The sequence below is a fragment of the Geotrypetes seraphini genome, chromosome 14 (genome assembly GCF_902459505.1).
Source record: "Geotrypetes seraphini chromosome 14, aGeoSer1.1, whole genome shotgun sequence".
In the NCBI taxonomy this organism is placed as follows: Eukaryota; Metazoa; Chordata; class Amphibia; order Gymnophiona; family Dermophiidae; genus Geotrypetes; species Geotrypetes seraphini.
Genome location: NC_047097.1, coordinates 73,747,662 through 73,773,076, shown reverse-complemented (window position 1 = coordinate 73,773,076; position 25,415 = coordinate 73,747,662). Strand labels below are relative to the sequence as shown.

General features: G+C 43.8%; 1 protein-coding gene across 2 annotated transcripts in view; it reads right to left on the bottom strand.

Annotated features, from left to right (window-relative positions):
* Positions 1–14,068: 14,068 nt before the first annotated feature.
* ZWILCH (zwilch kinetochore protein) overlaps positions 14,069–25,415 on the bottom strand; it is an 89,515-nt gene continuing 78,168 nt past the window's right edge. For both annotated transcript variants that reach the window (XM_033920234.1, XM_033920236.1), the window contains exon 19: positions 14,069–15,169. The gene's annotated coding sequence lies outside the window, so the exon portion shown is untranslated. The remainder of the gene's footprint in view (positions 15,170–25,415) is intronic.

The following is a 25,415-nucleotide window of genomic DNA, read 5'->3' as shown; positions in this document are numbered from 1 at the left end:
ACGCAGTGACTTCCCCCATGTCTGTCTCAATAGCAGACTACGGACTTTTTCTCCAGGAACTTGTCCAAACCTTTTTTAAACCCATCTAGCTATGCCTCTGCATAGGAGCTGACTCTTTGGGTGCCAGTGGATGCTGCATCCGTAATATTGAGCAAACATATTCTGTCCAGAGAGAAGTCTTTTGTATTGTGCATTACCAGTCATTTTGAAAGTTGGCACTTATTATCTGCCCTTCCCCTTTTATGCTTTTCAGGCTTCCTGTGAATTGCCTCTTTCTTATATAAGAAAGCGCAGTCAGTGGTTTGCCCCTCAGTTTCTTGTGGCATGTGACAGAGTCAAATAATATGCTAGTTTTATCTAGGTCTTCTTTTGCTGGAGAGGTAAAGAAAGGAAAAGTGACAGCTGCAGCAGGAGTTTCCGGAATGGTTCCACCCTTGGCAGGAGTGAATATATTTAGCTCTTGGGCATGAGATGTGGGTTTTTTTTTCAAGCTGTGGAAAGTAAGCTCACTTGTAAACGCTCTGCATTCATTCCCCAAAAGCTCTTTCAAAACACATGAGCAAGACAAAGCCCGAGTAATTGGCTGAGAAGCACATTCATTTGTGCAGTTCTTGATATGTGGCCGTAACCTGAAGGTTGTCTGCCTGTTTATTACACTTTCAATATCTTTTTCTTAAGAAGATAACACAATTGCTATTTTGGTGATATTTTTTTAATGTTTTCATGTGTGCTGCAGGTGGATAAGTTAGTCTCTAGGTACCGTATCTTCCCACAGGTGCTGAATGAAGAAAAGTCCTTTTTAAATAAATATCGCTATACTGTACTTTTCTAGGTAGTGTGTATGTGTGTGGGATCAGCTTCTGGAGAATACTACAGCAAGGCTGATTTATAGATTTAAAAGATTTGATAGGTAATGAGGAGGGTCATTTTTGATATGACATTCAAATCTGAGTCTGGACATTTTGCAAAAATCCAGTAGCGAACATGACTATTTTCAAAACAAAAGAAGACCGTCAGACAATATGGAGATTAAAGTCAGATTAATTGAAGGTGCTCTCAGGAACCTTGCCTGCCTCAGGGGCATGTAGCTAGCTGGGATAAGGAGCAGCTTCTACCGTCAATTACAACCAGCTGGTGTAAGAACAGATAACTCCAACAAGGACATGGGTCTATATCCCTGAGGCAGCCACACAGACATCCCAGCAGAGCAGTGGGGCACCCTGGAGGACACTGCAATGAATGTCACATAAAAAGGCTCACCATAAGCCCATCCGAAAGTTACTGTACCCAACTGTATACCACACAAATTGCTCTTATGCCTGCATGTAGATGGGTGGGTTGTAGAAAGCTCACATATTCCACCTCTAGTAGTTAAGAGTGGCATAGGGGCCTGAGTCCCTATCTCTGGACCTATCTCACCCACTAGGCTACTCCAGGAACCCATTTGCTGCTCTAATAGGACTGGCCATAACATCTGAAGCTCTCATACAGGCTTGTATGTACTGTTTCTTTCACATCTTTTGGGAGTGTGAGGAGGTTGGTGACCTCTTGGGGAGAGGTCATGCCTTAATCCCTCCAGTGGTCATCTGTTCAGTGTGGGCATCTCAGACTGATCCTCGGGTTGAAGATGTTCGACCATGTTACACTTTCCTACCAACTTCTGCATTGGCTGCCGATGAAGGCACGTGTGAAGTTCAAGTTTGGTTGTTTCTGTTACAAGGTACTATTCGGTTTAGCCCCTAAATACATAACTGACCTTTTCTCTTTCTCAGCCAACAGACATAAGAGAAGTTCACCCTCAAATTTTGTCTCCCCTCCGGTTAGAGGATGTAAATTCAAAAGAAGTCATCAACATCTCCTCTCACACCAGGCAGCATTATGGGGTAAAGATCTAGAACAATTGCTTACGTCTACTACTTATGGGGAATTTAGGAAACGCCTAAAAACATATCTGTTCCTAAAGTACTTAGTCAACTAACCTCAACCCACAATAACTGATCCCTAGAGTTGTTAATCACTAGTTTCTAACTTTGTTAAATCCACTCAACTTGTAGCATCTTTCAATCAATGTTAACTTACAGAACATTGTTAAATCCATTCAGTCTGTAACATCTAATTATTGTAAACCGCATAGAACTTCACGGTCCTGCGGTATATAAACTGTTATATTATTATTATTATATGTTGTTAAAAAAGGTCTAGAACCAAATTATGCCCTGGACGTATTCTAAAAAGTTTATTACAGAAAAATGTCCAAACTATAGAGACAGTGACTTGGTTGCACCCCTCCCCCACCCTCGCTCCACCCCGTGCTCTTTCCCCATTCTCACCTGTAGCATGCACTCCTCCCCTTCCCCTCCCCTGTACCTCTAGTTCAAGTTGTTGCTTCTCATGACCCCGTTGGTACTGTCTCTGATGCCACTTCCTATCCATGGCACCAGGAAGTGACATCAGTGGGAGAACCGACAGGGTTGCAAAGAGCATGTTGTTGACTCCCATGAACCGCAACTTCAGCTAGAGGTATGGGGGAAGGGAAGGGGAGCGTGCACATGGAGGGGAGGAATGGTAAGTAAGAGGTGGGGGGGGGGAGGGGGCGGAGAGGAGTGCTGGCGCCCCAACACCACCCACAGACATTCTCCCAAACTCTCTGTCTATGTCAGTGTGCCATGCACAGTGGGGTGCCCGTGCCCTGAAGAGATTCCAGACGGGTCTGAGGGGTGGCACCAATGAGATGACATAGGACCCTGGCAGTGTGTGGGGTGGTCTAACGATGATGCACGGATAGGACCATTTTAATCTAATCTAATCTTCATTTTATATACCAAATCCCTAAGGAGCTTGACTCGGTTTACAGTTCGTTAAAAAATTAAACATAACAAGTAAAAACTGTGGGATAAAAACAGAAATTGGTTAGATTAGATGGATGGAAAAGGTTAGAAAAAAGTATGTTGAATTGCTTAAAATTACTATACGACAGCTAAAATCAAATTAACTATTGTGAAAACAACCAGGTTTTTCGAAATTGAAATAATGGATCTACCAGTCTTAGAGAATCTGGAAGTCCATTCCAAATTCTCACCAATTTAAAAGTAAAAGATTTACTAAGCTTCCCAGTGCATTTAATACCTTTCAGATAAGGAAATGCTAATTTGTGAATTGTTGTAATTCTTGAATAGCAGGATCTAAAGGAATTCCAATGAGTTAAATATTCCATAAAGGAGTTTGAAAACCACACATGCACACTTGAACTGTATCCTAAGATGGACCAGAAGCCAATGGAGTTTTCTCAGCAATGGGGAAACCTGGTGTACTTTCTCTTTCCAAAAATAAGTTTGGCCATTGTATTCTGTATTAATTGGAGATGATTTAAGCTGCCCTGTTTAGTACCCAAATAAATAGAATTACAATAGTCCAACTGGGCCAACACAGTGGATTGTGCCAGTAATAAATAATGTTCTTGATAAAATAATGACCTGACTTTCCTCAGCATGTTTAAACTAAAAAGTGAGAGAGGAATTCATTGTGCGTGGACAGGCATGTTGGCAATGATATGTATTCTGAAGCCCACCAGGGGAACTTGTGTTACTGCCTGGACATTGCCCCAACTGTGGAGGCCCCCCTCCCCAGTTTGAGGGTAGGGGATGTGACCTTTGAGTACCAGTCTGTGTGTGGGAGTCATGCGTAGACCCTTACTGATAAAGAATCTTTGGAGGAACACATATGGCTATAGGTGGGGTTCTGTGAGGTAAGAGGAGGGAGATGGGGAGGCCGCATGCTGGTTTTGGACTGGCAGCAGCCTAACCTGTGGAGCTGACTGTGGTGATTGCAATAAGGGAGGAATAGAATGAATGCCCACTGTCCTTCATCCCATTCTCTCAGTGGTTTGGACTGAGGTATTGCAGTGCCAGGGGTTGGGGGTTCAATACCCACTGGTGATGTTTGTTGTGACTGTGTTTATTTTTTTTCCCCCAACTGGAGGGTGGGAGAATGCATCCTTTAGAACTGATGGGTCCTTCCCTCTTCCCATGTCATCTCTTTTTATTTGAGGTGCAGAGAACAGGCAGGTGCTACTGGTGTAGCAAAGGAGGGATGGGGTGGGGGGGCATTGCGCCCCGGTTGCGGTCTTTGTAAAGGGCACAGGCAGCCATCCCCCTCTTTGCCCCCACTCCTTCCATACGCACCTTCCCTCATACCTCTTTCATTTTTCCTGCACGAGCAGCATTATGAACTTGCTGCTCGTGTCAGTGTCGCCTCTCTCTGACATCACTTCAAGGGCCCACGCCTTTCACACAGCCACTCGCTCATACACTCGGGGGGTCACTCTCTTTATCACCCTCTGTCTCTCACAATCTGTCTAGCTGTCACTCTCACACTAGCATTCTCTCAGTCTCTCTTTCACTACCTAACCACCTCTCTCCTCTCTCCAACACAACTTCTCACTACACCCACAAAGTATTGTCATTCTATGTGTAGGTCTATATAGAGATGTACATGACTTTGGAAACATTCTATTACTACCGTGGTAACATTTCGATGTCATTTGGGGATATATTAAAGGGACTTTTACTTTGAATGTCTTATGAGCCGTATAATGGAAACTTATAGGACAACTAAGACATGTTAGAGATGATTCAGTCAATACCCAGGAGAACATGTTTTTTACGGCCATTTTGTAAATGTTTACCTAGTTTATTTTTTAAATATCCTGTCTTCCTGGACATTTTTTCAGTTATGGCCCAATATTTTGGACGTCCAACTTTGGACGTTTTGAGTTGGGTTTAGACGTCCTATCGAAAATGGCCTTCCACGTAGGTAACTTATCTGTCATGAGATATCACTAGCAGTGATAGAGTTAATGTCACCAGTGGAGAATAATGGCTTCATCATATAAGAGGGAGAGGATGCTAATGAGGTGTGACTTCATAACAAAGACACCTAATTACCAGTAATTGTAAAGGTAATATTTATATAATTGCATTACAGAAAACAGATTTTTGTTAAAAATTATGTTTTAATGTTTTTTATTACTTGAATGAAAGGAACAATTTATAATGTGGCATTAAAACGGGCTGATATTAAGAATCCATCAAAGCCTACCAGAGGCTGAAGCTCCTTCGCACTTTGCAGACTCACATCCTTTAGTTATTCTAGACAGTGGTAAGGTTTTATATACAAATAGCAGAACAAAAACGTGATCTATTGGGACTGGACTTCTGAAGCCTCGTTCTGCCTAGTCTAATCTAATCTGTAGTTTCTGGATAGAACTAATACTAATAAAGTTCAAAGCAAATTACAATAAAAGTGAAAATTTCTATTAAAAAAATCCCAAAATAACGTATCAAAAAGAAAGATGTATACTAAACATTAAGTCTTCAACTTTTCACGAAAATCCATATAGCTTGATTCACCCCTAACCTGCGACATAATGAAACTGTACTGCCTTTTAGACCATCTTTTGAAGAGGGAAACTTCAATAAACAGATATCATTAATCCTGGTCAAAAGAAAAATGCAAATGAGAAAGCAACTGAATTAAATCTTCTGAAGAATCTACTTGTAATACGTGAAAGACCAAACAAGCCACTTTAAATTTGACTCGTTTTCTGATTGGTAGCCAATGAAATCTGACATAAGCATTAGATATACTATCATATCTCCTTAAGCCAAAATGTAGCCTAACTGCTGTATTCTGAATCAGTTTTAGCTTATTTACCATTCATGAACAGAAACCTACAGTACATATAAAGAATTACAATAATGAATCCGTGTCAGAACTAACAATGCAAAGCCTAATCAGTCGAAGCTGTCTTACGGTATAAAAAGTTTTCTCCATAAATTAGCCACTAATCAACCCCCCTCCTTTACAAAGCCACGCCAGTGTTTTTAGCGCCGGCTGCGGTGGTAAGAACTCTGATGCTCATAGAAATCCTATGAGTGTTGGAGTTCTTACCGCTCCTAACACTCTTGTCGATTTCTCAACCATTAGCATTAAACCAAAAGTTAACAATAAGGACATTGCAATTCTATGAGAAATGTCATCAGCATAAAACAGTAAAATGTCCCCTTTATCCAATGTAAAAGGGTCAGAATTTACACACATGCCCAAATAGTTAATGCTGGCTCCTGGAGAAGCAGTGATGTCACCGCTGAAGATGGCAGCCTAGGGCTGAGGCTCCATCTTCGGCCACCGGCTACCCCATAAAAATAGGCGATCATGGCAGTATCGAGCCTCCCCCGATGGTGCAGCCAGGAGCAGACTTCGCCCGGCACCGGGACATTTGAAAAGGAGCGCGCAAGGGGCTCTGTTGGCTGCCCTCCGAGCTTCGGACCTTCGGCCAGCTCCCCGCGTGGTGCGGGCGTATCACGGGGCCTGCCTCCTTCTGAACAGTGCTCTGGGCCGTGGCAGGTGATGAAGTGTTGTGGGCAGAGAGCGATGCGGACCGGGATTGTAGAACAAGAGGACAAGGCCCAGCCTTGAATATCTGGGCTCAGTGGTTTGAAAACTGCTGACCCAATGGTTCACAAAACTTTTACATTTAGCAGTGGGTGACAACAGATGTTGGGTTTAGAGCAGGGGAAGAAAGTTATGAGTTTAGCACTAGGCTCATAAATTAGGCAGCTCTAAATTTGTAGTCACCACTTACTATTAATGATACAATCAATGCAGTGTCCACAATTTCTTAATTTGCTAATGTGATGATTAATAATTTGATAATTACAACATTCAAACTATTCAAGCAGGACCTTCAGATGTGCCTCCTATACAGCTTATTCTCTTGTACCAGTAGGATCTTGCATGCACTCATCATTGATCCACCTTCTGTATTTATTTTGAAGCTGTTTCACCAAATACTCATATATAGGGAGCTGTCATATCCAATGCTATATTTTGAGTGTTTTAAAAAGTGATTGCATTTATCTGTGGTTTTCTACATTTTGCTGCAATAATGTCGGTCAGGGATGAACTTAATCTGACATGTTTTGCCGGAACGGCTGCTTTAAGGATATCCCCTGGCCATAAAACAATATATCATGTTACTATGAATCCTCTGACCTTTCAAGAGTTAAATTTTAGTGCTCCTTTAAAGCCCTTTTAAAAAGCTTTTAAATTTTCTCACCTAATCTTGCCTCCACGGTTCCTTCTCCTGCATGCCATTTGCACAAAGATGGCCACAGCGGCTTTACAACTAACTTTATGTGTATGAAGTCGTTAATAACATCAAGTTACCACCTACTTTATCTTCAGGAGCAATAATCTATGGATGTTATAGAAGAGTTGCCCATTCTATTTCTAAATTTAACCCAGATGGAACCACTGGAATACACCGGGAAGGAGAAAGCCCACAATTTTGAAGAGGCAAAACTACCAGCCGGAGAGAGTAGGCATCCCTCCAGCTGGCCTTCGTCAGACAGATATGGGGGATGTTGGGGGGTGGGGGATCCCAGCAGCGAGAGGGAGTGGGCATCTCTCTTGGTGGTTGGGGGTGATTGTCAGAGGGTAAGGATCACTGGCAGCAGGAGGGAGTGCACATCCTTCATGCCGGGAGGGTTGGGGGGGGGCTGTGGAGGAGGTGGCAGGTGACCCCAGTGGTGGCAGCTGCGGCGGCAGCAGGAGGGAGTGGGCATTAGTGCTCCTCGATTCAGGGGAAAAAAAATTTTGATTTGGCCCATTTAATTGATTTTTTAATTCAATTCAATTCATTTTTTCTGCCCAATCAGGCGTTGTTTTTGTTCTCAAACAGCCTGGCAGGTTTATTTTTGTAGCTTCTTTACCCACCCCACCCCTCCCCTCCTTTGCCCTCTCCAACCCCACACTGGCACTGTGGTGTAAACAAAATTAACAAAATGACTTTTCCTTTCTCTTTTAGGTCCTAGTTCACACTTGCTGTCTAACACCAGCTCTGGCAGCATACATATTTCAAATTTGACATGTTGTAATCACAAAACAGAAAGTACAATTATTTTTTCTACCTTTTGTTGTCTGATCATTTTATAATTCAAATCATGTTGGTCCCAGGCTCTAGTTTCTGTTTGTCTTCTATTAACTCACTTGCCAGGGTCTCCTGCCCATTTGACATTTTCTTCTTTCTCTGTGCTTACCATCCATCTTCCTTCTCTGCACCTTCCCTTCCACTACCATATCTAATATTTCTGTTTCTTTCCATGTCTTGTACCTAGGTCAAACTTCTCCATGCAGCATCTTTTCCTTCCTCCCCTCCATTATCATGTGGAACATTTTTCTCTCTCTCCCCATGCACCTTCTCTCACTGCCCTCCACTCAAAGTCCAACATTTCTCCCTCTCTCTTCTCCATGCATATCTCCCTCCCCTTCACCATATGCAGGATTTATCCCTCATTCCTTTCTCCCTCTTTGTTGCATCTCTCCCTTCCTCTCCTCTACCCCATGTCCAACAATTATTTCTCTCTCCTCTCTCCCCCCATGCACAGCTTTCTATCCCTTCTATTTCCCTGTGCAGCAGCTTTCCATCCCTCCCTTCCCTTTCTGTAGAAGCTTTTCATCCCTCCCTCCCACCCCCCCTGTGCAGCAGCTTTCCCTCCCACTGATCCTCCTGTACAGCACCTCCCGACTAACCCCCTCTGACATATGGGCCTCCCAAAGCAGCAGCAGCGGTGACTGGCGGGAAGAGACTGCTTCTGCCCTGCCCTGCCAGGGCTTCCCTCTGCTACATCATCAGTGATGCGGCAGAGGGAAGGCCCCAGTGGGGCAGGCCCGGAGCAGCCTGTTCCGAGCATTGCCTCTGCCTGCCTGCCACCACTGCTGTTGCTTTAGGAAACCTGGAGGTGTCAGGACTCACTGAATCGGTGAGTCCGATTTTTTTAGAAAGTGAATCAATTCGAATTGGTGAATCGGGCAGCACTAGTGTGCATCCCTCCTGCTGATCTTGTACAGGCAGCAGCGGGTGAGGGGGTGTCAGCAGGAGGGGGAACTCTTCTTTCTGCTGCTCTCCCTGTCGGTTAAGCCAGCAGGACTTGGGGAGATCTGCGGCTCAGTTGATCGGGGCAGGGAGAGAAGGAAAGAACTGCGCTTAGTGATTGCTCTTCTGAGTAAGCACCAGGCACAGTTCCTCCTACTTTTTACATATAAATTGCATGCTATTATACTGAGAATCGCCCATAAAATAAAAGTTGCTCCTACTAAGGGCACTACATCAACTTGTTGGATTTTACAAGTGAGTTTTGAGAATCTGGCTCTGCAGTTGCCTGGACAGAACCCACACTCTTTATCCAACGCTAATTCTGCTGTGACAGCATTTAAAAATACACTTACCACCATAGGCTGAATATCAACCATTAAAGTTTTGTAGTTGAGGCAAAAGAGGATTAAGAAGTGGCTTGCTCACGATTACAAGGAGCAATGGTGGAATTTGTGGTTTTATGGTGATGAATTTGTAATTATTAGTTACTGTATTTTAAAAGTAATCTGTTTTGTATCTCACTCCAAGCTTAGAACAAATAAGTAAATAAAAAAGGTAACTTGACTTTATATTAGAAGAAATTAATCACCAGGGTCAGATGGTATTTTTCACAAGATTGCAAGGAACTCAGATATGAAATTACTGACCTGCTGCTGGTAATCTGTAACATATTACTAAAATCTGGGATTGCCAACTTAGAAAAATTGTAAAGCAATAACCACCTTGCTAGGCCTCTCATTTACTTCTGAAATCATGTCTCCTTCTCTTCTAGAAGTACTCCTTCCCCCTGGATCTTCTGCCTTCCCTCCCCTCCATCTTGTCTGTGGTCTCTCTGGTGATGAAGGCAGCAGCAGTGAAAGGTTATGACAGTGTTTAGGCCAGTCCTGACTCATCACACTTTCCCTCATGCACGAGACAGAGCCTGGGAGTGCAATATTTGAGAATTCAGTTCCTGTCCCAAGGGCTTTTAATACCCATTACTGTTAGAGTTGCCACCACCACAGCTTGGTCCAGTAGTGGTCTGTGCTTCAAAAGAAAAGTCCCCTTAAGGAAGAGAAGGATCTGGTGGTGATATATTATAGAGGACAGGATATGAGTCATTCCAGAGGTGGGAGGAAGGCTCAGAATAGTGGTTATGTCATCACTGTTTTAAAGATCCTGCTAGCCACTGGTCTCTGTTAATGTAAACTGGCAAAGGCCAGTGAAATACTGGCTGATTAGCCACCTGACGGTGATCCCCCCTAGTCCACAGGTGTCAAAGTCCCTCCTCGACGGCCGCAATCCAGTCGGGTTTTCAGGATTTTCCCAATGAATATGCATTGAAAGCAGTGCATGCACATAGATCTCATGCATATTCATTGGGGAAATCCTGAAAACCCGACTGGATTGTGGCCCTCAAGGAGGACTCTGACACCCCTGCCCTAGCCCCTGTATCCATGGAGGGCAATAGCTCTCTCCCTATCACATACCCTGCTGAAAAGTTCCAGAATATCAGATAAAGAGGTTGATACACTAACCTTCACTTCGGGCTGTGCCCTAAAGCTCAGCAGACTTTCCTAATGGTATCTTAGAAAATTTTCTCCCAGTGCTGTAGCCAAATAACTTGCAAATAGGTCAAACACAAAAAATGCATATTGTGTTCAATTCTGGTCAACATATCTCTAAAACGATATAGCAGAATTAGAAAGGTTCAAAGAAGAACAGGGAAAATGATAAAGGGATGGAATTCCTCTGATGTAAGGAAAGGTTAAAAAAGGGTCCAGGTTGATTATTTATTTATATATACTGCCTATCAATGGTGATGTCTAAGCAGGTGTTTTGGGTACTCAAACATTTTTCCCTCTCTGTCCTGTTGGACTCACAATCTACAATCGGAAAAGAGACAGCTCCGGGGGGTTATGATTGAAGTCTACAAGGGTCACTCGATGAAGTTACAGGGAAATACGTTTAAAACCAATAGGAGGAAATTTTTTTCATTCTGGAACGCATTGCCAGAGGTTGTGGTAAGAGCATAGCCGGTTTTAAGGAAGGTTTGGAGGAAAAGTCCAGAGTCTGTTGCTTGCCTTGAGATTGGTAGCATGTAATGTTGCTCCCATTTGGGTTTCTGCCAGGTACTGTGACCTGGATTGGCCATCGAGGAAACGGGATACTGGGCTAGATGGACCACTGGACTGACCCAGTATGACAAGTCTTATATTCTTTTGTGCATGCATATAAAAACATGCTTAAGAAGTAGAAAGTGTTTTGTTTTGGGGTTTTTTTTGGGGGGGGGCAGTGGGGCCCTCTCCTTTCTTGGAGTTTGTGGGTAGCCTGACTTTTCCATCAGGCATCATGCATGCATTTTATCAGAGGAAAAGCTGAGGGATGTAGATGGGTAAGGCACTTTATTTCTTTAATTTTCTAGACCATTCTCTCAGGGGGGCTCAGAATTTATTCAAGTACTGAAGCCTTTTTCCCTTGTCTGTCCTGGTGGGCTCACAATCTATCTAATGTACCTGGGGCAATGGGGGATTAAGTGATTTGCCCAGGATTTGAACCTACAACCTCGGGGTGCTGAGGCTATAGCTTTAACCACTGTGCCACACTCTCCCTTTGTGGACTCTGCCCAGTGAATTCTATCCCTTTTCAAAACATCAGCAGCGGTGGGGATGGACTATAAGGGATATGCTTCCGTATCTCCGCAGGGGTGGTGGTGGGGGTACCCTCTTTTCTCCCAATTGGATCATATGTTTAAGCTCACCACACCCCCTTGTAATAAACTCACCCTATGGCAGGGGTGTCAAATTCAATCACATAAGGGGCTGAAATCTAAAACATAGGCTAAGTCACGGGCCAAAGTAAAGGGTTACAACCTCTCCAACCCCACGCAGGCTCTGTGATGTAAACAAAATAAATAAAAAAGACTTTTCCTCTCTCTTTTAGGGCCTAGTTCATGCTTGCTTTCTAACACCAGCTCTGGCAGGATACACATTTCAAATCTGACATATTGTAATTACAAAACAGAAAATAAAATTATTTTTTCTACCTTTGTTGTCTGGTCATTATTCAGACCATATTGGGGTCCCAGGCTCTGGTTGTCTTCTGATAACTCGCTTGCCAGAGCCCCTTCTTTCTTCTTCCCTCCCTCCATCCCAGCAGCTGAAAACAGGTAACTCCCCCCAGCAGTCTGAGACAGGAGGGAGTATCTACAACACGCAGATACTGAGGCAGGAGAGGGCCTGAGGCCAAAGAGGGGCCCAACAGCGCACAACCACCGTTCCTTCCCTCCCTCCCTCCATCAGGTGCAGCACAGCTTCGCCAATGTTAAAAGGAGCTGCGTCAAAATTGGAACCCTGCTGCTGTCATAGCACGTTCCCTCTGCCTTGGTCCCGCCCCTCCTCTGACGTACGGGACTGTGGCATAGGGAACGTGATATGGCGGCGGCAGGGCTCCAATTTTGACGCAGCTCCTTTTAACATTGGCAGAGCTGCACTACACCTGATGGAGGGAGGGAAGGAATGGCAGGCCAAATCTAACATAGCCACAACAAAGCCTCTACATAAAAAACACAACCAGAATCAACCGCAAACAAAAATATGTAGACACAAATTGAACGTAAACCTTAAGAAGCCATAATGTAACACTAGAGAAATAGAAACTGCATTTTACACTTTGGAAAATAAAAAGAAAGCAGTGTCAATTTACTCTAAAGCTGCATTTTCTGTTCATGAAATTACAATTTTTTTTTTCTTTCTTTGTTGTCTGGCCATTTTATTCATGTTTGTCCCAGTTTCTAACTTCTGCTTTCTTCTGTCTTTTCTTAATCTTCAGTCTATCTGCCACTTCTCTCATTTCCTATTTACACTTCCTCTCCTTCATCCATCTCTGACTTTAACCCTTTCCTTTCGGTTTTCCTCTATTTTTCTGCATCTCTATCTGTTCTATTTACAGCTTTTCATCTCCCTCATCCTATTATTCTCCATTTTTTTGCTAACTCTTCCCTCTCCCCCTTCTTTTCTTTCTCTCTCTTTCCCCCTTCTATTTTCACTCTTCTGACTAGTTTCTCCTCTCTTGCCCTCTCCGTCCAGCATATCCTCTCCCTTCTTTCCTCCAATACCTCAACTCTCTCTCCCTCCACCTCCATCCAAGATCTCTTCCCATCCCCTTAATCCTCTCTCATATGCAACATCACTCTGTGTTCCTCTCCCCCGCCCTGTGTCAGCATCTCCCCTATCTGCCTATTTCTTCGATGTCCAGAACCCCCTTTGTCTTGTTACTGCCTCTGCCCCATGTCCAGCATCTCCCATCTGTCTTCCTACTCATTCCATGTCCATTTTTAACTTCACCCTACCATCCCCATGTCCAGCATCCTCCCACATTCCTTTTTCTCCTTATCTGATCTAGAAGCTTCTTTCTCTCCTTTCCTAAACCTGCCAGCCCACATCTACACCATCCCATTCCAGTACCTCCCATCTTAATTCAGCATTTCCCATCTATCACGCTACTCTCTCCATGATCACTCTCTTCCTTCCACTCCCAAGTAGACATATTCTGTTTCTTTTCATCCCTTATTCAGCACTTGCCTCTTCCAGCATTTGGTTGCCATCAGCCCTGCTCTTGCTAAACCAGGCGTCAATAACAAAGACTGAAGCCGCCGGAACTTCCCTCTTGCCTACATTGCTATTTGCTATAGGCTTTGCCGCTATCGATCCCACTCCTCAAAAACAGGAAGTCACTTCAGAGTGGGGTGTGATTGAGCTTGGCAGAGCCTATAGCAAATAGTGATTCAAGCAAGAGGGAAAAGCTCAGCGGCTTCTTTCTTTGTTTAGCAGAGCCAGGGCTGAGGGCAGCTGAGTGAGACCCCTGGAGCTGTGGGTCCTAAGGCAGCTGCCCTGTTTTCCCCCTCCCACACCAGTCCTATTTCATTTTTGAAAATGTTGTTTTATTAAAAGCCCAGGGGATTGAATTGGGATTAAAATGTTAATAATAGTTGCATTCGTTGTAGTTGTGGTTCTTTTTTCTTTGTACTCAATAAATGTCATATTAGGCAATTAACGTTTTTAACTTTCATTTCATACTTAAGTAAAAGGACAGTGAAAAACACAATTAAATATGTACTTAAAATATACATTTACTTTTACTTAAGTACTTTGAACAACACTGTCAAATGCAGAGTGAGGCAGTCCTGGGGCTAAACTGCCTTGTGGAAATACTACGACTGCTATGAATTAATTCTATAGCGCTACAAGACATACACAGCACTGTTCAGAATCACAAAGAAGAAGACGGTCCCTGCTCAGAAGAGCTTATAATCTAAACAGACAAACAAACAGGATGTCATGGATACAATTAAGGGGAAGGGTTAATCTGCTGGCTAGGGTGGTGGGCAGTGGAGACTCCCTTTTGGAAATTTTTGAGCACATATTTGTTTAAAATAATGCTTAATGTAATCCGTTTTATTTGCTGGTTTTTCTTTTTAAATATCTCTTTCTTTGTAATCTGATTTGGGCATTTTCGGAAGTTGGCAAACTGTGGCTTTGGAGCTTATAGTTCCTTCGATATTTACAACAACCCAACCCAAGCCTGCCACGTCTGCGGGAGAGTCTGGGAGGCTGTGAGCAGTGTGACATCTCCTCAGGGAATCCATGTGCAAACAGTCTTAATGTTCAGACAGATGAACTCTGACAGAGGGACACAAAGCTCAGCCCTTCTGAGCCAACCGAGAAACTGAATTTCTCTGCACTTGCCAAGTTAAAATTACAGCCTGTGAAAGTGGGGAGTGCGGAGAAGTCTGCTGCATTTTCCATTGGGGTCAGTATTCAGCCCAGGATTTTTAATCCACTTTCATTCACAGGCTGAATTAAGTACAGATATTCCATGTTGGCACCTAAGTTATAAATGTCCTCTTTCCTTTGTAGACTAGACTCTTGTCAGGTCCCCAGTTACAGAACTGATCTGGCCTTTCACCATGGGATGAGGGTACTCCCAGAGAGTCCACACAGAGGAATTTATTTGTGGTGGCTCCTGATTTGAAGAGGAAGGAAAGAGAAAAAAGGACCATGTCTGATGGGTCCTGGTGAGGAGTAGCAGAAGTAATACTAAATGAAACACCCACCATTCATAAGAGGAAAAGTGAAATGCATAGGCCACTAGATGAAGCATTCCAAGTCCTTGGAGCTGAAGCTTGCCTCTGGATCTCTTCCTCTTCTCCAGCATCTCCTGACTCACTCCTCTCAAATACCAAGAAGACCAGCTCTGAAATTATAAACAGAAATAATATTTGTAGGAAAACCTAATTATCAGTGGCCTAAAGAAGTGAAAGTAATTGATGATGTATTAGCAGTAAATGAGTCAATGACCATTTTAGGTGTAAGGCTGGATAAAATTGCAAGTAACTAAGACAGTACAAGCATGCTTTGCTCAAATGCATTTACTGCATCGAATAAAACCTATGCTGTCACCTTTTGATTTCCACACACTTGGCGAGACTTGATTACTGCAATGGAATAACAAAAGTGAGGTGCAAGGCATTGCAAGTTACTCAAGACTGATAACGGCATTATCGAAGTATGATCACATTTCACCTTTTCTCCAACAATTGCACTGTTTTTAGGATACAATACAAAGTAGTCATGATTTGCCATCAATTCTTGTATGGAACCATACCTGAATTGTTCAAGAACAACACGTCTCATTATTTACCAAATAGATCATTACGTTCTGAGAATTTAGCTCTGCTAAAAAGAAATGCGGAGACTGGTAAAATGACCTTCTGTTTTGCAGGAGTTAAAATATGGAACTCCCTTGTGGGACAAATACAAAAATGTGAAAAGGGTAGTTTTAGAAAATTACTTAAGACGCAATTGTTTGTAGACACCTTTTTCTAGTCATTATTTTTGTAGTGTTGTTGATTGCAGAATCACTCATGACTCTTTAAATAAGTTTTTGGTATTATATTCCGAGGATTATTTGTTTGTTTGTCTAATTATGTTTTTTTACAATTTTATGTATGTAAAAATCATGTAAACCGTTTAGTTTTAAACGGTATAGAAATTTTAAAAATAAATAAATATTGCCTTCTAATGATTTGGGATCTGAGGTAAGCACCAGTAGTTCCAAACTGTGAAGAAAAGAGGCGTCTCTTCTCGAGATGGAGATATAACATTAGGGCTCTCTCTTCTCCTTCCCAAGAGGCAAAGAGCAGCATCAAAAAGCAGCCCTAGACATGGAGGTGGGGGATGAACCTGGGTCAGTATTGGGACAGGTCTTGGGTTAGTGACTGGTAGAAGTATTGCGCCCATGCGTAACTTACAGCATTCCATAACTGGGTGTCTCCCCTCTAACAACACACTATCAAAAGCAGAATGACCTATGCCAAAGATTTGCAAACCCAATTGTCCCAGAACAAATAGAAACAATTGTCCGACTGATTCCTCCCTCCCACTTGCAGGTCATGTGGCTGAACTTGCTTTTCATTTCTCTTGGTCTATTCGTGATGTTGCTTCGGTGTACTTTAAACTCTTGCTTGTATGAACAGTTTTTGGTAAAGCAGCATTTTTTAATTTTATCATGACTGTTGCCCTTGACACAGCCACATTGGTCGTTTCATTTGTATTCTGAGAGTACATCGAATAAAGACAGCTTCTCTTCTATCGTCCACAATGGAAAATTATATAACTGCAGTTTGTATTTGAAAGTCAGGCCCCTCTTATCTGGTGTCTTGTGTAGAAAGCAATCAAAGTCCAGGAAGAAGCAGAAAGTGCTGGAAGTTCTGGATTTTAAATTTACAATGGTTTCCTTAGAACCACAGCATCAGGCCTCATGTTTAACTGGTGATAAAGTCTCTGCAGACAGCATTAGGCGGCTGGAGTTAGACTTGATAGCCTAAAAGTCCCATTTATCCGGTCAAATCTATGTGTGTACATAGGGAATTAATGGTTACAAAAACATTCACCAGCTCAAAAGGGTGAGAATAATCACATTCCCTCAGTATATTTCAAACGACAGACTCTACACACCTCAGAAACCCCAATTCTTAAACCCCTCTACAAAGGCCTTTAGGAGGCTGCCCGATTCTCTACTGTACATTATAGGCACCAAAAAGGAGGCGTGGGTTAATCACCTGTGAAAGAATTACGGTAGATCGAGGAAACAGGAGAGAGCGAACTGCTGTTCAACATGTGAGTTTCATCTCAAGCAGTATTCACTCTGCTTCTGGCATCGGAGGAATAAAATCTGTATTCCAGACAAAGCAAGGGCCCTGCAGGCCTCACTCACACAGGTGGCTCCCTAAAGATGTGCATATGGGGCTCGAGTGAGAACATCTGGCCTGATCTGAGTATATTAATAGCGGAGTGGGATGGGAGAAGATACCTGAATCCTACTGATCAGGTCACTTTGCTCCCTCTGCTTCACTGACTGTCAAATTCCCATGCTGAATCATGGTAGAGCTTCTCTGGTTATGAGCCCTCCCTATCTTTCTGGTAATCTCCTGCAGCGTTCTGGCTCTGTCACCCATTGGAAGCATAGGAGCCAGCTCTGTGGGTGCTTGAGCACTCTCAATACTGAAGAAACTCCCTGACTGTGTCCAAGGAGAGGTAATTTCCATTGGGTTTAGCACTTTAATCATTTTGAACATTTGGTTCCTATGATAGAAAACAGGGAAAGATGAAGGAACATTCAGGGCCTGATTCATTACATTACATTACATTACATTAGTGATTTCTATTCCGCTTGTGCCTTACGGTTCTAAGCGGATTACAAGTTAGAAGACTGGACATTTCCAGTAGCATTGCAGTACATGTAATCAAGAAGGTATCCAGTTACAATTATTAGTCTGGACTTTTCCAGGAGAAATTGATAGCAGGTAGTAGATAGTGATAGGTTGTTTAGACGAATAGAGATAATACTGTCCGGGTGTTGCTGGTGGAGGTGATGGAGGTGGTCATGAGAGCATTTTCTAATACTTTTGTGAGGTTATGATGATGGGAAGTGTTTTTTGAAGAGATGAGTTCACTGAGGCGTTTTCCCAGATCACCCATAGTTGGGGATGCAAAGTTAGGGGCAGATTTGCACATGAACTAATTAGCTCAAATAAGTCCCTGAAAGCACAGAGAGGTCCCATCCACTGTTCCCTCTGAGCTTGGCAGTCCTCCACATACAGTCCTGCCAGTGGGGGGTGCTGTCTCGAAGAGGTGGGCTTTTAACTGGGCCTTGAACACTGCCAGAGACGGAGCATGCCGTGGTCCAATTAAGAATAAAAGAGCAGCAGCCCCTGCATTATTGAAAGCATTTAGAGAGAGAATACCTGGAAAGAAACGATGTCCATAGACCAGCCAACAGAGACACCAATAAGATGAATTGGCTCCCTGATGTCATTCTTTGCAGGTCAACTTTAAGAATAAATGATCAGCGGCTTCTATGGTGTGGTCGCAGGAATGTGCCCTAAGGGGCTTACCAACCACCTTGTGAGCCCAGTGGCGCCTCGGTGGGCCTGGACGAACAAATTGGAGATATGATTGAAGTCTACAAAATCCTGAGTGGAGTAGAACAGGTACAAGTGGATTGATTTTTTACTCCATCAAAAATTGCAGACTAGGGGACACTCAATGAAGGTTCAGGGAAATACTTTTAAAACCAACAGGAGGGAATATTTTGTCACTCAGAGAATAGTTAAGCTCTGGAACGTGTTGCCAGAGGGTGTAGTAAGAGCGGATAGCGTAGCTGATTTTATGAAAATTTTGGACAATTTCCTGGAGGAAAAGTCCATAGTCTGTTATTGAGAAAGACATGGGGAAAGCCTCTGCTTGCTTTGGATCGGTAGTATGGAATATTGCTACTCCTTGAGTTTTGGTTAGGTACTAGTGACCTGGATTGGCTACTGTGAGAATGGGCTACTGGGCTTGATGGACCATTGGTCTGACCCAGGAAGGCTATTCTTAGGTTCTAACATCTTACAGATATTATATTTATTTATTTGATGGGTTAATGAAAGGCTAAAGTAAACCATCCAGTTGTTATTACCTCTTCAGCACTAGATCCAATTGACAACCATCTGATCCTACTTGGTAGGGAAGGACCTGTCTCTTTAACATCAGCGCTGGATTCTGGGGCCTCTTTGAATTCAGGAGGAAAGCCATCCCCTAACCTGCCTAGCACTTCCTTTCTCCCCCTCAAAGGAGTTTATCCCAAGATGGTTTTTCCCCTGTCCAGGGTTCTGGTCCCCCTTCTCATTCATCTTTTATCAAGAAACATCATCTTTGAAACCAGTGTGCTTTCCCTCTGCCGAATTTGAAGAGATAATTCCAGAGATTTCCAAGTTGGATATGGTGTTAGGACCAGTACAACTCTGGGATTTTTCCAAACAGGTAGTGTCTAAGGTAGATGACGTGCACATGACATTGTCTTGTGGGTTAACATTTGAAGAACAGACTCTCAGACTGGAAACACGCATGCAATGAGAATATCAAGAATTAGAGTGTGTTTGCTGTTCCACAGGTAGTGGGAATTTTTGGAGAATCAAGCCCAGATTCTCAATTTGAGATTTTTTTAATTTTCTTGTTTGTTCCTTGTTATTCAACAGGGATTCTGATAAGGAAATACCTGAAAGAGATACAATATTATTGTTGACTAATGCAGACTTAATTCTTGTTTCAAAATATCATTTGTCGGTTAAGGTAGTGAATAAGGACCAATTAGGATTTGCTCCCAATGTATTGTCATTAAAGAGTGATGAATCTGCTAAATTAACTCAATTTCTTGAAGGTAGAACATAAGAACATAAGAAGTTGCCTCCACTGGGTCAGACCAGAGGTCCATCGCGCCCAGCGGTCTGCTCCCGCGGCGGCCCATCAGGTCTATGACCTGTGAAGTGGTTCCTGACCATTTCTATAACCTACCTCTGCTTCTATCTGTACCCCTCAATTCCCTTATCCTTTAGGAACCTATCTAAACCTTCCTTGAACCCCTGTACTGTGCTCTGGCCTATCACAACCTCTGGAAGTGCGTTCCATGTGTCCACCACCCTCTGGGTAAAAAAGAACTTCCTAGCATTTGTTCTAAACCTGTCCCCTTTCAATTTCTCCAAGTGACCCCTAGTACTTGTGGTTCCCCACAGTCTGAAGAATCTGTCCCTGTCTACTTTCTCTATGCCCTTCAGGATTTTGAAGGTTTCTATCATGTCTCCTCTAAGACTCCGCTTTTCCAGGGAGAATAGCCCCAGCATTTTCAACCTGTCAGCATATGAGAAGTTTTCCATACCCTGTATCAGTTTAGTCGCTCTTCTCTGGACTCCCTCAAGTACTGCCATGTCCTTCTTGAGGTATGGCGACCAGTATTGGACACAGTACTCCAGGTGCGGGCGCACCATTGCACGATACAGCGGCATGATGACTTCCCCTAACAGGCCACTTTGATATTTAAATCCGATTTTAAAAAGAGAGATTTCCTATTTTTTTGTGTGTTGGGGGGCAGGGGAGGAGAAATTCAAATATTTCCCAATGTTTCTAGGGTTACCAAGCAAGACACAAGTAATTGCCTTCAGTTTCAAACTAGGGTTTTGGCCTTGGGAGCTACTTTGGTTTTGAAACTTCCCTCCAAACGTTTAATCACACTTCCTGATTGTCATTATATTCTCTTTGAGCCAGAGCAACGAAAGAGGCTGTTGCTAGATAAGGAAGCCAAGCGGGAATTTAGTTGGCTAATCTTACAATTAAACCAGGGTGTTCATTAGTTTTCCTTATCGTCTCCTTTTTCTCCCTTTACCAATGTTGCTCAAACTTTTTTTTTTAGCTCCAGCACACTGAACAAAGCAAATGTTTTTTCGCAGCACATTATAATTGAAATGATAAAATAGCATGTTAGGGGGGAGGGGAACAAGAAAGATACATTTGACTCTAAAAATCCAAGTAGGTGTTAAAGGCCAGAAGATCATGGGGGGAGCTGGATTTCAGTAGCTGGTCTCATGGGGCAGGCTAGGAATTCTGCAGAAGTAACATTCACCACAACAGCGACACCCAGTGGTCAATGTTAGGATTCTTTTTCCAGGAGGACCATCCCTTCAATGGCTAGATGAGCAATTTAAGGGCTCCCTCCACAGTTATTACTTTGTATAGCAGTGCTGAAGGCCCAGTTAAAAGCCCACCTCTCTGAGACTGCCTTCAACTCCTAACTCCTCTCACCTTGGATTCTGCTTCTTTAACCCTATATGTCTTGCCTGTCTGTCCAAGTTAGATTGCAAGCTCTTCTGAGCAGGGACTGTCTATTAAATGTCAAAATGTACAGCTCTGCTTACGCCTTTCAGTGTTATATAAATGATAAATAGTTATAGTAGTAGATGTATTTAGTGCTATACATTTGCACGTACTTTATCTGTCCCAAGTGAGCTCACAATCTAAGATGGGGGGAGGAGTTACTTTTTTTTTTTTGCACCTGAGGCAATGGCGGGTGAAGTGACTTGTCTGGGGTTGCAGGGAGAAGTGGTGGGAATTGAACCCAGCTTCCCAGCTCACTACTCCAATCCATTCCATTACCAGCAGCTATTTCCCTGCCCAGAGGGCTTAAAAATCAAAGGCCTACATTCACTAAAGTGCCTTATGGCCAGGGCCGGATTTAGATGAAAAGAGGCCCTAGGCTATTCCACTTATGAGGCCCTGTCACCTCCCATTTTTAAGTTTGTAAATTACATGAGAGATAATAAAATACATCATTACTCTGATATATATTAATATGTTAAATGAAACATGTTGTTATTGGTACTAACCTTTATAAAAAATGTGACATGGATAATAAATAAAAAAAAGTCGAGAACACTTATTTGGACATTTATTCTCAGCACCATATATAGTACTTGTAACAATAACTAATCAAACATAACACACAACATTGCCCCTTCCTATGTCCATAGTGCCCCCAGTGCGTCCTTCCTCACCTCACCCCCCCTCCGATGCCCGCTTGCCTCCCATCCCCCTTCCATTGAACACCCCCCCATGCCATCCTGCCTTCCATTAAACCCCCCCACCCCCCTCCGATGCCAGTCTGGGCCGCCCTGTCCTGATGGATCCACGTTTTGCCTCTTTCCCCGCGGGGCTGGGCTTTGCCCAGCTGTTTCCGGACTGACGTCTTTCCCTCCCCGATCCTCCTCCCAGGGTGAGAAAAAGAAAGGGAGAAGCCGAGTCGGCGCCCCGTTGCGGCCGGAGCCGGTTCCGATCCCGAAGCATAGAATTTCTCCTTATTTTCGGTTCAGTGTTTTAGTGTTCACTGTTTTTAGAATAGTGTAATTTTAATTTTGCTAACAATTTGAATGTAGGCCCCTCTTGATCTTGAGGCCCTAGGCTGAAGCCTAGTTAGCCTATAGAAAAATCCGGCCCTGCTTATGGCAACAATGCTTGTATATGAAAGAGCATGTAAATGTATGCAAAGGTCGGTTCTAGTTGAGCTAAAATAATCCAGAAGTTCCTCATGCTTAATGCATTGAACAACTGTTCCAACCATTTTCCTAAATGTCAAAAACAGAGCACAGAAAAAACTGTGCATGGAACAAGCAAAGAATTTACTGAGTTTCAATGAGCAGAAAGAGAAAGCAGATGTGTAAAGACAGCAGCAACACATGGACAGGTCCCTGCCCGCTCCATGCACTTTGTACACTATATGGAGTCGATTATGGAGCAACCTGAGTTCCGGGGCTCTTTTATTAGTCTCTCCCCTGTATGTGCCCTAACACAAGGGCTCAAAGATCCAATGGAGCCTCCAGCAAAATGTGGAGCAGACCGGGCCAGAGGCTTGAAGGGTATAAATAACCTATATTATTCTTTCCTCTCTGTGAGGAAGGCAGGGGAAGAGGGTTGGTATTTTTTTTTTCCACATGCCTTGCTAAAGAACTTTGTAGGTTGTAAAAGGATTGGAGGTTGGGCCAGCGCAGGCTCCAGTTTCAGTTCTTAGTTCGCCTAGTGATAGATAGGGCCCTGCCAGGCAACTTTGACTCTGGAAAGAGCAGGAATTGAGGACAGCTGGCTGCAGATAAAGGTGGCCACCTGAATACCGTTCACACCAACCGTCGCGTCAGTCCTCTTGCAGACTTGAAACTGTACTTCCAGTTTTCCCAGGAAATACAGGCCTACAAAGGGACAAAACGAGGACCAGATCAACCTCTTGGGATTGAACCTTCCATCCTGCAGGTTTACAAGTGGACTTAAGACAGTTTCTTTACTAGATCTGGGCCTACTCATTCTGGTGTTCTAAAAACAGGAAAGGAATCTAGTAGTGGGTCACAGAAGACTTTTGAGTGGGATCCCAATGTAGGTCCATGCTGTGGGCCCAGGCCCACCTGGTGGCAGCACATCTATAAGGGGGATCTTTTGCCCATCCAACTGGGGTCCAGGCCCATCCAAAATGGGCAGTCAGTCTTGGTTCAGAAAACCCTGAATTCCTCTAATTCTCATGACAGGAGACAGGAATGATCTAATGATGAGGACAGTTTCTCCCACACTGCTGCTCCCTGTGACTTTGAGCAACTTACTTGACCTCTATTGCCTCAGGTACAATTTAGACTGTAAACCCTCTGGGGTAGGGACCTTTCTACTTGGCACATCTTGAGCTGGGCTTTGAAAGCTAAATACATCTAAAATCCAAGTAAATATGATAAATCTTTGAGTTGGGAAAAATACTCAGGTTCTGCAGCTTTCTAACCATGCCGGTGCACACATGAAATTCCCCACAAACTCCTCTACAGGCCACTGGGGACACAAAGATCCAGTGACTAACTGGCTGGCAGAAATGAGCAGACATGCACAGTTAACCTTGGAAAATTAAATGTGCTCCAAGCCAGGTGGTTTGCACTGAGGGGGACATCTTTTCTGAGTTAACGTATTTTAAGATAAAAACTCTGGGAAGTTCTTAGAGTCCTGACTTGGCCCGAGAAACAGATCTCAGTAATTATGAAATCTTGCAAAAACAGTCATTAATCTAGAGAAGTCACCTTACTGGGATAAAGGTAACAGCGCTAAAGACTGTTAAGTTCTGGAGTGGCCAAAAGGTTTTCTTTAGCAGTTGTTGGTATTTGAGCTCCCTCTTGTGGCAATTAGCAACTATTATACACAGGATCGCTCAGACAGATTTGAAACTGTAGTAAGGAATGGTAGCAGCAGTGCTCACATCTACGTCATTGGGAATGCTTTTTATTTATTATTTAATATGATGAAATCCCATCCTCCCCAGGGAGCCCAGAATAGGTTACATGGGAACATACATACCAGATTCACCAACCTGCCCGATCCGGGGAGGTCCGAATTCAGCAAACAAAAATATGCAGATGGGGGCGATCGGAGAACGTGCCCATGTGTTGGCACGGATCACTTTTCTGCGATCCCCACACATGCACAGACCATCTGTAGATGATCTACGCATGTCCATCAGAGCTGTAATTTTTTTTTTTTTTTAAACTTTTACTCTTATTATTAGTTTTTAGCCCTGTGAGCCCGTGGGTTAAAACCACGGGCTCACAGGGCAGGGAAGGGCAGGAGAAAACTGGGGTGGTGATGCAGCGATTCAGGGCGAGCAGGCAGGAGAGGGTGATAAGCAGGGCTTCCAGAGTCGGAAAGACGTTTTCAACTGGTCCCCAGCAATCGCTTCTTCAGTTGATTGGCCAGCCCAGTCGGATATGAAATTCTGTGTTGTGAATCGTGTCCCTGCCTACTTTGCATACGTTTTACCTCATTTGCATGCACAGATTCGAAGCGGATCGCAGGAAAGGTTAATGAAGGGGGTCGCAATGTGGTCGCAAACCGATTGATACATGATCGGTTTGTTTTGTGAATCTAGCCCTAAGGCACTAGGGTACCGTGAGGTGTGTATAGTCCAATTGTTCTGGATTAGCAGATACTTGGAGCCTGAAGCATGTAAGAAAATCCGGACCCATGGCCCCACCCCCAGGCTCGCTCCGTTCCACCCCCAACCCCCCTTCAACCTGGTTGCTTGTTGGGAGGGCATCTGCGCATGCACTGGTGTTATGCAATGACATCACACGCATGTCCGCATGCGTGTGATGTCACCATGTTGCAACCCCTCAAGTGCAGGTGCCGTCCCGATGTCGCTGCTAGGTGGAAGCTTTTCAAAACCTGGACAAAGTGCCAAGTTTTGAAAAGCCATCCGGATCCCCGGACATGTCCTCAAAAAATCAAGAGCTAGGCAGGTCCCCCATTGCTTTCCTAAAGACATCGTAAAAAAGCCGCCCCATTAGTAGATCAGCCGCGAGTCCCTAGTACTGCCTCCTGCAATGTTGGGGCCAGCAGTGCAGGGCAGAAGCAATCTTCTCAGCATCCAGCCAGTCCTGTGCTGCTTCCTCAATGAATGCCTGCGTCAGTTCTCGCAAGAACGGACACAGGCATTGAGGAAGCAGTGCAGGGTCGGCTGGATGCTGAGAAGACCGCTCCTGGCCTGCACCGCGGACGCAACATTGCAAGAGGCAGGAGGCAGCCGACGGAGGTATTTACTGGGGGGGGGGGAA